Source organism: Struthio camelus, chromosome 3 (assembly GCF_040807025.1).
Source record: "Struthio camelus isolate bStrCam1 chromosome 3, bStrCam1.hap1, whole genome shotgun sequence".
NCBI classification, from domain to species: Eukaryota; Metazoa; Chordata; class Aves; order Struthioniformes; family Struthionidae; genus Struthio; species Struthio camelus.
Window position 1 is genome coordinate 53,679,223 of NC_090944.1, and position 14,859 is coordinate 53,694,081.

The window sequence follows — 14,859 nt, forward strand, 5'->3', positions numbered from 1 at the left end:
ACCACTAGCCACAGGCCTCCAACTTGACTCTGCGCCATTCACCACAACCCTCTGAGCTCGGCCATCCAGCCAGTTCTCAAGCCACCTCACTGTCCACTCATCTAGCCCACACTTCCTGAGCTTGCCTAGGAGGATGTGATGGGAGACAGTGTCAAAAGCCTTGCTGAAGTCCAGGGAGACAACATGCACTGCTCTGCCCTCCTCTACCCAGCCAGTCATTCCGTCAGAGAAGGCTATCAGATTGGTCCAGCATGATTTCCCTTTGGTGAATCCATGCTGACTACTCCTGGTCACCTTCTTGTCCTCCAGATGCTTAGTGATGACCTCCAGGAGGAGCCGTTCCATCACCTTTCCAGGGATGGAGGTGAGGCTGACAGGCCTGTAGTTTCCTGGCTCCTCCTTCTTGCCCTTTTTGAAGACGGGGGTGACATTGGCTTTCTTCCAGTCCTCAGGCACCTCTCCTGATCTCCAGGACCTTTCAAAGATGACGGAGAGGGGCCTAGCGATAACATCCGCCAGCTCCCTCAGCACTCGTGGGTGCATCCCATCGGGGCCCATGGATTTATGGATGTCGAGTTTGGACAAAAGATCTCTGACCTGATCCTCCTCCACCAAGGGAGAGTCTTCCTTTCTCCAGCCTTCCTCTCTTGTCTCCAAGGTCTGGAATTCCTGAGGACTGGCCTTAGCAGTGAAGACTGAAGCAAAGGCAGCATTCAATAACTGTCTTCTCTGTATCCTTCGTCACCAGGGCACCCGCCCCATTCAGCAGGGGGCCCACGTTTTCCCTAGTCTTCCTTTTGCTCTTGATGTATTTGAAGAAGCCCTTCTTGTTGTCCTTGACATCCCTTGCCAGATTTAATTCCAGCTGGGCCTTAGCCTTCCTTGTTGCATCCCTGCACACTCTGACAATGTCCCTGTATTCCTCCCCAGTGGCCTGTCCCCTTTTCCACATTCTGTGTACTTCCTTCTTCTGTTGGAGTTTGGCCCGGAGTTCCTTGCTCATCCATGCAGGTCTCCTGCCTGCTTTGCTGGACTTCTTCCTCAGAGGGATGCACTGCTCTTGAGCGTGGAGGAGGTGACGCTTGAATATTAACCAGCTTTCTTGGACCCCTCTCCCTTCTAGGGCCCTACCCCATGAGATTCCCCTAAGTAGGTCCCTCAAGAGGCCAAAGTCAGCTCTCCTGAAGTCCAGCGTTGCAATCCTACTCATTGCCCTGCTCCCTCCTCGTAGGATCCTGAACTCCACCCTCTCATGGTCACTGCAGCCAAGGCTGCCCCCAACCTTCACCTCTCCAACTAGACCTTCTTTGTTCGTTAGTACAAGGTCTAGCATTGCACCTCTCCTCGTCGGCGTCTCCACCACCTGAGTCAAGAAATTATCATCAATGCTTTGCAGGAACCTCTTTGACTGTTTGTGCCTAGCTGTGCTGTTTTCCCAACAGATGTCAGGGTGGTTGAAGTCCCCCATGAGAACCAGGGCCTGTGATCGTGAGGCTACTTCCGGTTGTCGGTAGAAGGCCTCATCGACCACTTCCTCCTGGTCAGGTGGCCTGTAGTAAACCCCCACAACAGTGTCACCCATGTTAGCCTGCCCTTTAATCCTTACCCATAGGCTCTCAACCTGCTCTTCATCCACCCCGAGGCAGAGCTGCATACGTTCTAGTTGCTCCCTCACATAAAGGGCAACTCCACCACCTCGCCTTCCTGGCCTGTCTTTCCTAAAAAGCACATAGCCATCCATGACAGCATCCCAGTCCTGTGAACTATCCCACCATGTCTCTGTCACTGCAATGAGATCATGGCCCTGCGACCGCACACAGATCTCTAACTCTTCCTGCTTATAATTTGTACAGACTGTGATCTGGGACTGATGCATCTCCAGGATACTCTTTTAAGCTTAAGTGATTTGGAACTGAGAGATCTCCCGAATCTTTATTTTTAATAGCCCTTGATAGATTTTTGTTCCCCATGAATTTCTTTGATCATTTTTTGAACTGTTTTTTAGCATTTTTTGAACTGTTTTCCCACTGCTTGTATTGGAAGAGATAGTAAACAATACTTTTCTGTTCACCTACTTAATTGCACTTCTAATATATGGACTTCTGTATGTCCCCATCTCTTTCCAGTCTAAAGACTCCTGGTCGTTTTTTGTATAAATTGTACCAACTTTGATACCTTCTTTGCCCTTTCCTGTACCTTTTCCAGGTATACTATATTCTTTTTGAGGTAGCAAGGGCCACCTTCCTGAATACCTACTATTCAGACTGCAGGTGTGCCTTAATTTATTATGTGGCATTGTGGATTTCATATTTATTTCATAGTAACTTACAATTTTCTGTTTGTTTGGGGTTTTTTGGACTATTGCTAACCATATGTCTGCTACCCACCACTTAATTACCTAGTCACACAGTATTATGACATTTGAAATTAACCATTACCCTTTCTATCAAAGTCAGCAAACTTTGTAACCTTTAAGTCTTCTTGCAGATCATTTATGAATTTGTTGAGCAGCACAGGTCAGTATGCAGACCTCAGTGGCACTATGCCATTTTCCTCCTTTCATTGTGAAAACTGAGAGTGCATTCGTACCTCTAGTGCCAAAGCATTTCTAAGAGAGAGGTTTCGTAACACACTTAGTTTTGTTATTCTTGAATCATTTAAAAACTTACCACTTAGTAGATAGGAAGTTTGTTGCTCTTCATTTTGATTTTTTTTTTGTTTTGGTCCAGAACCCTGAAAAGTTTCATAACCTTTCAGTTTTAGGCAGACCCTTTAACATGTTCCCCATAAAGAACAATTCTGGTAAGCAAAACTCTTGAAGCTCTTCCACATGCCTATAGATCTACAAATTATTATTATTTTTTGATATCTTCTTTGAGTGCTCCTTTTATACCTTAATTCCTAAAACTCTATGTCAAGCTTCCTGCTTCTCGTCTAGTTGAAAAGACATGTGTTACTATATTTTATGCCCTTTGTAAGTTATTCTTCAAATTGTCTTTGGCCTACCTTTCTGTATTTTTCACAAACTATCAGAGTTTGTGATCTTTTCTATTTTATTTATTTTTGAACGCAACTTCTTTTTTCTGAAAGATAACTTTCTACATTCAGTTGGGCTCCATGACTATGCTGTGGTAATGATAAACACTTTTCCTTGGTCTTTCTAGTCCTTTTCATAGCTGTATGCATTTGCCATGCAACTTAAATATAAGGCCTTTAAATAGTCTCCTTAATGACTGTAGGTATTCTACTCTTTTTGGTGTCTCTTTTCATTTCTTTTTCGTAAACCTTCTAATTTTTATATAGTTTCCTGTTTTGAAATTAAGCATCACAGTATGTTTTTCATGTTTTGTTTGTTTCTGCAAGACATATCTACTTCATGGTTGGTATCATAGAGTGGCTCCTGGAAAGTAATGCTGTGAACTACATCCTTTACACTGTTCATGATCACGGCAAGAATAGCTTTTCCTTTTGGAGGTTTTACCACTAGATGCTCCAGCCATTTATAGGACCTAAAAATTAAGTGTCATAGTCATACACCAGTGTGACATCCAGTTAGATGAACTGTGCCAATATCATTTCTTGTCAGTTCATATGTTAATTGTTGATTCGTGTAAATTGTTCATGTGATTTGCTTTTAAAAGTTCTTTAACTTTTAGCAATAAAACTACACCACAAATACAACCAATCTTTCCGGTATGCTTTAGTATCAGTGTTCACTGATATGTCTTCTTCCATCAAGTTTCTAAGGCGGCTATTATGTCAACTACTTGTTTAAATCTAACTATCCTAAGAAATCCCTTATTTTTACTCTTCTAGCATCTGTGTAGGAATATATATATATAGTTTCTGTTTTATTCTGTGCTCTCTTTATTATGGCTGTTTTTCACTGCTTTTTATTTGAATTTTACTCCTCTCTTCTATCTCAAATGCTGAGTTTTTATGAAGAGGGTAGAGTTTTATGTGTATGGTTTTTATGAAACAACTCTTACAAGATGTATTGTCCTGGATTCTTTTCCTTTCCCCTTGATAACTTTTCTATCGTTTTTTAGTCAAAATTGAAACCTAATGTGTTTCTAAAGTACATGCAGCGTGGTGACTTTAGATGAAGTCCTCTTGTACAGGTTCTGCCTGCTCCAGTTCCTAATATATACTTCTTTATATCATTTATTCAGCCATACATTGAGACTTTATCTCTCTCTGGCCCAGTAGTTGGTACTGAGAACATTTCAGAGGGCGCTGCCATGGAAATTTTTGTATTTAACTTCCTTCTAAATGGCATGCATTTAACCTTTGTAACCTTTCTCCTACTCTTCACTAAGTCACTGAGTCTCTTAGAACATCACCACTGGTTCATTCCTGTCACTGGACCTGACCAGAGTCTCATGGGGTTGCTGCCCTCACACATCTGACAGCCAGGCCACCATGTGGGCCTTCTAAGTATCACACTCAGCTGTCTTGCTGCTTCATCATTGCATCACCCCCATTGCTCTAACTTGCTTCTTCCTTTCCGTGCAAATTGGTTTTAAGCTGATTGTAAAGTACTACTCATATTTCTCTGCAAATGTTGTAAGTGTACTATTTGTGACTTTCACATAAAAATAATAAAATTAGTCTTCTGATTTCGAGTGGGGAGGCCTACTTTTTATCTTCTAGCCTTTATTTCTACAGCTCGCTAGTTGTATTATAGCATATTTTCAAGGTGGAGCTAAATTATCTGTACAAAATATATCTATACAAAAATGAAGACAAATGACAGTAGATGCTGTTACATCAACTGTGGTAAAATTTGTTTTGTATATATTTTGAGTAATGCTGTTCCAAATAGGTGCCCAAACTGTGGTGATTTTAACTACAGAAGATCTTGCATAGGTCATGACATTGTAGTTCTTTGATTAAATAAAGTTCACCCAACACAGTTTTCTGGAATGGCCCCATACCAATCCCATTTCTTACACCTCTGCAAAGCCAAGACAGATTGGGGTTCCCTAGTTATCCTCTTCTTCACCTAGCTTATAAGAAGCAGTATATAAATGAAGGCAGTCATGCAGCTACTCTAATAAGTGCTAGAAGTTGTGTGAGAGCCATCAGATATAAGGCTCAAAAAATGGCTTAAGCGCATCTTCTTTCCCCTACTTGCATTTCCATTCCTGTACTGAGATATTTATAGTTATGGGTAGCACAGTAATACTTAGAATTTTATAGAGTTCCTGCTGCTGCATGATTTATGGTGATGTTCATCCCCATCAAGCTCACATTTATATGCACTGCTCCTTACAATTATCTTGTTTAATATCAATAGTTTGGTCTCAGGGTTAATGTAAAAGTATCATCCCTTCATAAAGTTAATGAAAGCTCCTAATTATATATATTAGCATTTTGTCTGAGCAAATCTTTATAAATAACGATGTTCAAACATGACAGAATTCCAAACGTGGCTGCTGGTAATCCATCAGTGTTTCTCACTTGATCATCGTGTAGTAGAATCCTCTTAAATTACAATATTGAGTGTGAAATTTAAACAATGTTATCACAACATAACAAAAATGACGACTATTTTAAGATAGCATTAACAGAAATCTTAGCACTTCCTATACTGTTAGGTATAAGAAGGTAAGGATAGGGTGAAGATAAATCACGTGCTATGAAGTTGATAAGTGAACGCTAATTAATAGCTATCATCTATAGGAAATAGGCATCAGGTGTATCATTTGAATAGGATTTTCACTCTTGTGAATTCTGTTATTTTACTTTGAAATGCACTGAGAGGATTTTTCTACGGCATTCATCCCTTGTAACGGCAACATGCATGCTGTGCATTTTTTGGTGTATATTATGCCTCCAGTGCCATACCATGGAGTATGTATGGTGCCAGCAAGATGACAATATTCCAAAGGAAACTTAACATGATATTTCTGTTTTCATTCATAATAACACAGTAGTCCAGCAGGTGAAATATAAGCTAAATGGACTTTTGTTTTTATAAAATCCTGTGAAAAATGGTTTGTAACGTTACTTCAGTCTTCATGTTACGCACTGTTCTAAGTGGTACTGAGGACTAGATTATCTTGTAGATAGAAGTAGAAATGCCGTTGTACTGCCCGTGAGATGCCATGTAATTTTTTTGTTTATTTATTTTTATGTAATACTATAGGGCACAAATATTTTGTTACCTCAGACAGGAGGTTGGTACCCTTACTTCTTAGAATAAAATTTTACTAAAATAATTACGTTTAAATATCTTTCTCTTATCTTTCAGTTAAATCCATGGGCTCAGAATATTAGTTGACAAGTTTAATTATACCATCTTTTTTGATATCCTCTGATTGTTGCTCCAGGAAGCATATATCTAGTTTTATTTGACTTAATGTACAGTCTGCCAGTTGCTTTCATACATTTATCTCCTTTTCATGTATCTATCAGTTTGGCTATGATACAGCAAATCCTAGAAAAATACATTTCTCTACATTTTTATTAAGATTTAAAACTCTATGAAAGTGAAAAGCATTACTAAGTGAGTGTAACCATTTTATTATTCATTTAACGACAGCTTTATCGCTAACTATTTTTTACAGGGACTTTGCAATGTGTATGTCCGCATTTATATGCACCAATCAGTAAGCACAGTGTGGACATATTTTGAATCTGAAAGACACTCCTCATTATAACAACTTTAAAGTAGGTCACATGTTAGGTCTAAACTACTTGACAGGTAGCCATTTTAAAGACATTTATGGATATAATCAGTGTAATTCTCAATAGTTACATTTCTAAAAACTAATTTGCTGACTTCATGTTCCTGTCAAAGTAATTTATGTATGCACCATATTTATGTGCTATGAAACTTTTCTTTGCCCAGGTGAACATTTAATCTTCCCTCCCTCCCTAAAGGAGTTATCCACATCCTTGAGATCAGAAAATTCTTCACTTATTCTTCCCTTCTGTCAAACCTTCCAGCCTTAAGACCTCATGTCATAATGATCATCATTTCAGCATAGGGTGGGATAGGGCATTCTCAGAGTCCATCAATTCCACTGTTTAATTGGCTGTAGACATCACTGTTGAGCTATGTGTTGAGTTGCCTAAGCTGATTTTGAAGCACTTCCAACTCTTCTTAGCTCTTAGGCATATATCAGATTTAGGTATCCTTTGTGATGCTGTAGAATATTTCTTAGGGGAATGAGCAGCACTAACTAGTCTTCATAAAATGAAGGTTGATTTTCCTTTTTTTATTATTATGAGAAAGCAATACTTCTGTGTTTAGAATTTTCTTATTAATACTAGTCAAGTTTGTAATAAACGTTATTTTGCTCCAGTAAACTAAATAGATGCTGAAAATCGCATGTTAATTAGTTTTCATTTTTAGTTATCTTTGTCTTTACACCTGATAATGATTTTAAACCCTGGAAGCAGGGCTTGGCAAACCATTTAATACAATAGGCTAACACTGAGATACTGATTCTGCTTTTGTAGTCATTTCTGAAGGAAGAAGCAGTTACTTTTTAACGTACTTTTTCCCCTCGCATTTGATCTAGAAAGAGGAATGAGGCTGCATCCATGTTCTTTATGATTCACATCCTAATTTTTTGATTGCACGATGTAGTTCATTTTCTAAATTACAGGCAAATAATACAGTTCAGCCACGGAGTAATCACCTCATGTCCTGTTGAACTTCAAGATGATCCTTTTTGTTTTTCACAACGGCATCTTCAGCTATTCTGTATATGGGTACATTATTTATTGATTAGACCAGGTACAAGTTATGCTTTTAGTGAGATATACATTTAAATATCTTTGATTTTGACCAACAAGTTAGAAATGATTCTTTATTAGCCTTAGGAAGTGAATTTATTGCCTTGCTCATTAAGTATGAGAAAACGATCTTTCTTGGAATGTCCAGTAATATGACATTCCTCATACTGATGATGATGCTAACATTGCAAATTTGCTTTTTTTCTTTTTTTTAAAACTAACAATTAATTCTTTCTGCTTTACTTGAGCCCAGAAGTTCCTAATGTGGCAATTGTTTGCAGAGGTTTTTCCATAGATTAAGAATTTTAACACACTTTTTACAATACAATACAGCCTCTATTTTCTGGAAACTATACACAAAAGTATGTCAAATAGTTGGTTCTTTTCAGCTTTGCGATTGAGTAGGGAAATAAATGATTTCAGAGCTGCCCAGGATTTTTCGTTGGGTAACTGTGGGGCAATATGTTATTTTAGTCTTACTGAAGTTCTTTTTGGTGTTAACTGAAGTCTCTGTTACATTTCACAGAGTAGGAGGACTACCTTTTAATAAAACTGAAGAGCATAAAGTGGCCTTGGCAGTAAGAATGATTGCCCAGAACTCAAATGTATAAATCATTTGATGCTCTTTCGTATCACGCAACTATGTGTGTTTCCATGAAAGAGGTATTTCTGAGTTATTAAAACAGTGGAGCAGTCATTTACGACTCCTAACTAGTTAAGCTGGCTCTGAGTGGTAAATAAGGTTGTTTGACTCTTACTAGAGAGAAGACCAGCAGTCTGTTGACTCAAGGAAAGATATTCTAGAAATCTAAGCATTCCTTGATTAACATTGAAGGCAAAGCCTTGAAAGAAGTTTGGGTTAGCTCACAGTGTTTAAAGGGCTGGATAGGAGTTTGTTGATATAATAGCAAAAGAATTTTGTTTTAACTGCGTAAGTTGTATATCTCAGACTGGGTAGTAAGACTTCTAAGCTTCATGAAAATGTACTTTTTGGTATCATGGTGAAGTCTCTTGTGAAGTTTCATTCTGGCCTCTTAAAAACACTTAAAGCCTGACTCAGACACTTACCTGTTTTCTCGCTCTTATGTAATGCTTGTTCCTACAGTCCCACTATATCTCCTATTTATAATATTTCAGTCTTCATATATATATATATCTAAAAACATTCTATATAAGTGTATTTAATATATATTTATATTAAATGTGTGGCATTAGTTTGCTTTGTACCCCTTTTTCCAAATTCTGTTTCTCATTCTCATTTCTTTAGGGAACATAGTCAGGAGAGAAGCTGTTCTTCGTCCCCTTTGGTACCTTCCTCAGATTTCTGTATTCTTTTCATATGAATTTTTACAGCCTTATTACTGACTAGCTATGAAGCACACACAGAAGTGAGCATGACAGGCTATATAATCTAAAACATTTAATTTATCTATTATATCATTTACTGAGTGATAGCATAATTTGGGCAATTTTAAGTGTAGGTTAACCAGCCAGTAAGTGATTTAACTTCTAAAATGCAGCGTGTCTGAGATAGGATTTGGCAGCTGAAATTTCCTCTCTTAAAAAAAGGAAAGATCTTTGTGAGGACCTCAGCCTAGAATGCTTCCTCTACACAGCCAGTCGTATTTGTGGTACTTCAGTAAAGAAATCTCTTTTCTTTGAGCCTTCAAACTATTGTTTCAACATGATTGAAGTGGTTATGCTGCTGCATACAGTGGGAAAATATTCTGCTAAACTAAAAGTTTTGAGTCAGTCTTCTGCTTCCTTGACCCTGAGGTTATAATGAATTCCTGAAAAGTTTTAGAGCAAGCTAAGGAATTCATTGAAGTTATGCTAGCTAAAAGATTTTCCCAAGACTGTTTCTGTGCTTTCTGTCTATTTTGTCAGAGTAGAGAGAAGCAAGCGCTTAAAGCCAGATATAGATCAACTTCCATTTTCTATAATGGCCCCATCACCATCACAGGTAAATAATTTTCAGCAACTGGTTTAAGGTTATCTTGCGCCATTCTAGCAGTTGAAAATGGCTTAAGCAGGGACTTTGAATTATTTTTATTTCTGGGAGTGACCATTCTTGGCAATTAAACAGAACTTTGAAGTAGGGTAGCTATAGTAATCTTACTGTTTTGGGAATTCCAGTTTGCATAGCTACGTTAATTTTACTTTAATTCAAAACAGCCACTCCATCTCTAACCTCTGAGTCCTGATGCTCAAGGGAAACATATAAAACACCTTCAAAAGATGAGTCTGGAACTAAAATTCATAACTCTGCTGGGCACTAAAACCATGGACTCAACAGAGACATTGGTTTTATGGCACATTATAATTTTTGTCACCCCAGGATAACCTTTCCACGCTGTACAGACAATAAATTACTTGTCTCTCTCTTTCTCTGTCCCGTAGGAGCAAACAAATATATTGTCTTTCCCTTTCTAACATTTATACCAGCGCCATATAGACCAACTCCATATATACCAACTACCTTTTCTTTTCATTAATTTAATTGGTAAGTATGATTAAGTTAAACTCAGAGCAATTGTTCTCAACTTTTACCAAGTTTGGAAGATTGCTAATTCTGTTTTAGACTGGAAAAAAGTCTTGCACGATTGAAAGCTTGTCATTTTTTTCCGAAATATTTAATTTAGTTTAATAGAAGATACTAACTCTTCTTATGAACTGTTCTTATTTATATTGTTAGAATGTATGGCTATAGTAGTACTACTTAATTCACAATAATGTACTGAAGTCATTCTTCCCTTTCAGTTCCAGAAGTTTTACAGTAGTTCAGTGCTTTAATAAACAATTTTGCCAATCCAAACACCTAGGTGTCTATACTTTTGTAATTCTGTTTGTTATTCAAACATGATTTTATATGTGAATTGTAAATAATTTTGAGAATAATCCAGCTGAAAAGTGGTATTAAATTGTCCTATTGTTTCTTATTTTCCAACAAAAATGGTAACAACTAAAGAAACAAAATGTACTGTATTATACATGTCTCTGATTTTTCAAGATTAAATTCTGTTTACAGAAGTTGCCCATTTCTTGAAGTTTCTTGGTTCTCAGTGGTAATCTAAAGCCTTTGATGTCCTCTGAAAATCTGGTGACCTCCCTAAAGGCTACGTTGGTAATTGAACTCTACTCAATTTCTAGTATGAACTTTATAGAGTTTTGGTAGAAGCTGGAAAATGCTACCAGTTTCTAAGGTAATTCTTTTAAAAATGTTTGCGTTTTAAAACTGAAAAATATTGCTCAGAAAAAATAAAGTAACGTGTATTTTTACATAATGTTCACATCAGTTATTCTTCAGTTAAGAAAACAAAATCAATGGAATATACTCTTCCTGTGGGTCTGGGACATCACAGGAGATGCTTGTGAATACACCCTCATGGTTTGGTGCTTATTCTTAGCTGGGAGAAATAATGCCATAAATTCAGATCTTAGCTCTATTTCTGTTGTTATAAAACTTCAGTAAAATAAATGAAAGAAAGCAGAGAAGTCGCAGTATCTGGACTCGTGGCATTATGACATGCCAGCTGAGTAGAGAACATGAATAGCCTGCAGCATAGATCAACTTTAACTATGATCTTGTCACATTTCATAAACCTGAGCAAAACTGGGCTTGGTCAGCGTATGATACAAAACCTGTAAAGAAACTTTTCGTAATACAAAATGTAGTGCTTGTAAGTCAGCTGTTTTGCTGTTTCCTCAAAAGCTAAACACTGACTGATGCGCAATTAAGATGATTATTTTTATCCTGTGGAAGATGATACAAGAAGAAAGTCAATTCTTCTTATTTAAAAAAAAAATCCTTCTTCCTTCATCTCTTTTTTCTAGTCACATTTTGTTATTTTATAAAACAGCAGACATTTCTGAGGAAAAGTAGAATTTACTGTTGCTTTGCATGTAATTCTTTTTTCAACAATTTTGTAAACATTTATGATGATAATCACTGAGGTTTATTGCCAAGCATATTTAGCATAAAACAACTTGAAAATTTCAGATTCATATCTACCTATTCCTTTCTATATAATGCTAAAGACTAATATAATAATTTTTGATATATATGGGCACACCTAGCAAAATTGGGATTCAGAAAAATAAGTGTGCATCGTATAATAACATCAGGAAGCTACTAATTTGTTGTAGACTTTATCATTCATATTTAGAATTTAAATTAAAATTTCTGATGCACCAAAACAATGCTCTCAAGACTAGTAACTGTAAAACATGCTATTCACCTGCTACTGACCTTGTAGAAAAGATTCAGTGTTAATTGGAAATGCTCTTTGTCATGATAGGCACTTAATGATAGAAATACTACTGCCGTGGCATTAGTCCTAGTTAGTCTAATGATTAAAGAGCTGTTAAAAATCTAGTTTCAGATGTTCTACCCTTTTGATTATTGCAGAAGCCATGTATATTTTTGACTATATTATAGTATCTCCTACTCCTAACCTAAAACTAAAATACTGCTGAAATTTTATATAAATTTTTTTGGTTTTATACTTAGATAAATTTAATAGAACCAGTGTGCAGTTTGTACTCTACTGTGGGATAACTTCAGTTGCATTAAAAAACCCAAAACCCAACAACATAAAACTGTTTTTAAATGATATTTTAATTTTATCTTAGATTATTAAAAATAAACTTAACGTGTTACTGTGTATGTGTAGTTTAGAAAATTCTTTGGGGAATTTCACTTGCACAATACTACTGTATTTGTGACACTAAGAGGAAAAACTTAAATCCCTTCTCCCTCCCCTGGTAGAATTTAATAAAATCATGAACCTTCTTTCTTTATAAATTGAATGGAATCTTGGGTTCTGAAATTAAGTTGCTTTCCAGCACATTTAAATAAAATCTAATCATCTTTACTGTTGAAAACAAACCACTTCTCAAAATTCATTGTTGAAGAAGCAGAAATTTAGCACTGGTTGAAGCACTGACCCATATAGGATCTGCCCCCTTGTGTAATATTAGTCGTGGACATCAGCAGTTACCAACCCTCGAGAATCCACTTTAGGGTTTGTCCTATTTCCTATGAAAGCTGAATAAAGGCAGATACTGAAGAAGACGGGAGTTGTATGAGGTCATACTTTATGTGAATTTGTTGTAATAGGTGTGAATCTTGGCTACCTTCAGGCCTTTAATTGCCTTTTTACCAACCTTTAAAATACTTTTCACCCTCTATTGGCGCTCTTGCTTTCAATCTCAATTTGCACCTTAATTTAAATTTTTTTAATGTTAGACTTTGCAGATTTAGCAAATTTTTTTTTTTAGTGTGGTGTGTGATTAACTCTCGTGTGGTGTTCATAGCAAGATGATTAGAATAGAAATGTCATCCTTTGGCAGCCTGTAGATACCCTCAGGGAAGCATTAGTGGAGTTAGAATCTTTGCATCCACAGTGTAGAACATCGCCCTTTGGAGTAATAGACTCGCTGTTTGTTGGTGCTCCCAGGCTTTAATCATCCATGTGGCTCGGTAGATGAAAAGCAGGCACATCTGGTGGCTTTCAGATTTTCCAGTTTTGGGGGAATGGAAAGATTTGGAAATTAGGATTTGATTTCAGTCTGTGGAGGAGAGCAAGTCTGGAGGTTTCTAGTTTGTTTCTTCTAGTTTGTTCTTTACAGCCTAGCTGAGTTTTCCTTGCTGTCTCTAGCTTTCACATACTTTCCTCCTGCAGATTTCCTATCCTTGCCCCACATCTCTTTGCCCAGATAAGTTCTACTCCACTGGTTCCTTGCCTTATTTGTTTTTCTACAACACTCTGTGTTTCTATTCTCTTTCAGTTCTTTCCTCCTGCTTTCTTTCCCTAAATAACTCAGCTCTCTATATTTACTTGAAAAATACTTTTGTGAAGGTAAAATAATGTAATATATTTTCCCTACCCACTTTGTTTTCAGGAGCTGATAATTTGAGTGAAACTGTGCAAAACAAGTGAATCTTAAGGGGTTATGACTTAAATATAATGGCCACATAGGGAGGGATATTGTAATATGTTTTTGGAAAGGTCAGGCCAACTGAATAAGAGGTGTTCCAGCTGTTGCGTGCATAGTATATTACAATTTCCTAATATTCATATTGCGTAGAATCCATTGTTTTCATGCTGTCATGGAAAACAAACGCTCGGAAGAGAGTTTGCTTTATGCTCTTTCTCACAACAAGGTTAGTAAACTGTTTATTGAAACTTTACCAATGCTAATACAATCTAGATAATGTTTATTTTAAAATCCAAATAAGTTACTACAAAATTTTATTTTAGAAATCCTAATATTCAAAGTATAGTACATTTAAATAGTTTTTTCACATAAGCAAAAGATGCAGCCCTGATGCAGTTTCATGTTGTATTAGCTGAGATTCCAGGTCAATATTCTGAACTTGTACTGATCTTTTCAGAAGCTGGTAAAAGCTTTCAAGACAGGCTTTAGTCAATCACTTTTTAAACTAGTGCCTTGTTTTGAAAAATATGTTTTGAAGTATACTTTGCTTCCATAACAAGCTGATTTCTTTTCTTTATTGCCATTCTAAATATCATGAAGAAATTACAACATTAAGTCACATGTACCACAATCCCTTGCTGTTATTTCTACTTTGCTATTTCAATATATTAAAGGCCTTCAACTGATGTATTTTCTCATTGTGATTAATGAAATAGAGTTCTAGAGACTTTATGCCTGAAATATCGAGGACTGCATCAAGTGTAAGGTATTTCAGGAGAGCACAGCATGAGAGTCCCCTGCAGGGTTTTCAGCCCAACACAATGCTTTTAAACAATTATGTGAATACTGTATTTGCCTAAATCACTTGGTGTGATGATGTTTGCTGTATAGCCTATCCCATCTATCCTATGGAACCTCAGTGAAAGATTCTCACTGTTGTTTCACCTGCAAAATCTGTTTTCAAAATCTGTTTCCTCTCCACTTCAAATCCTGGGGTTTTATTTTGTGAAATTGGCCCCTTTTTACTTGTCCACATTTCTGAAATTTTTTTCCATGATACAGTCAATATATTTTGGTTTACTTCAGCCTCATGCTTGTGAATGTGTCCCATTATTACTTGTACCAGTAGCGTATTCTTTAAACTGTTGACTTTACTTTTGAAGATGTGCT

The 14,859-nt window shown here is 36.8% G+C and overlaps 1 long non-coding RNA gene across 5 annotated transcripts in view; it reads left to right on the forward strand.

The window, feature by feature from the left end:
- The window catches only part of LOC138066722 (uncharacterized), a 148,291-nt gene that overhangs the window by 27,977 nt on the left and 105,455 nt on the right, over positions 1 to 14,859 (forward strand). The gene's annotated exons all lie outside the window — the stretch shown is intronic.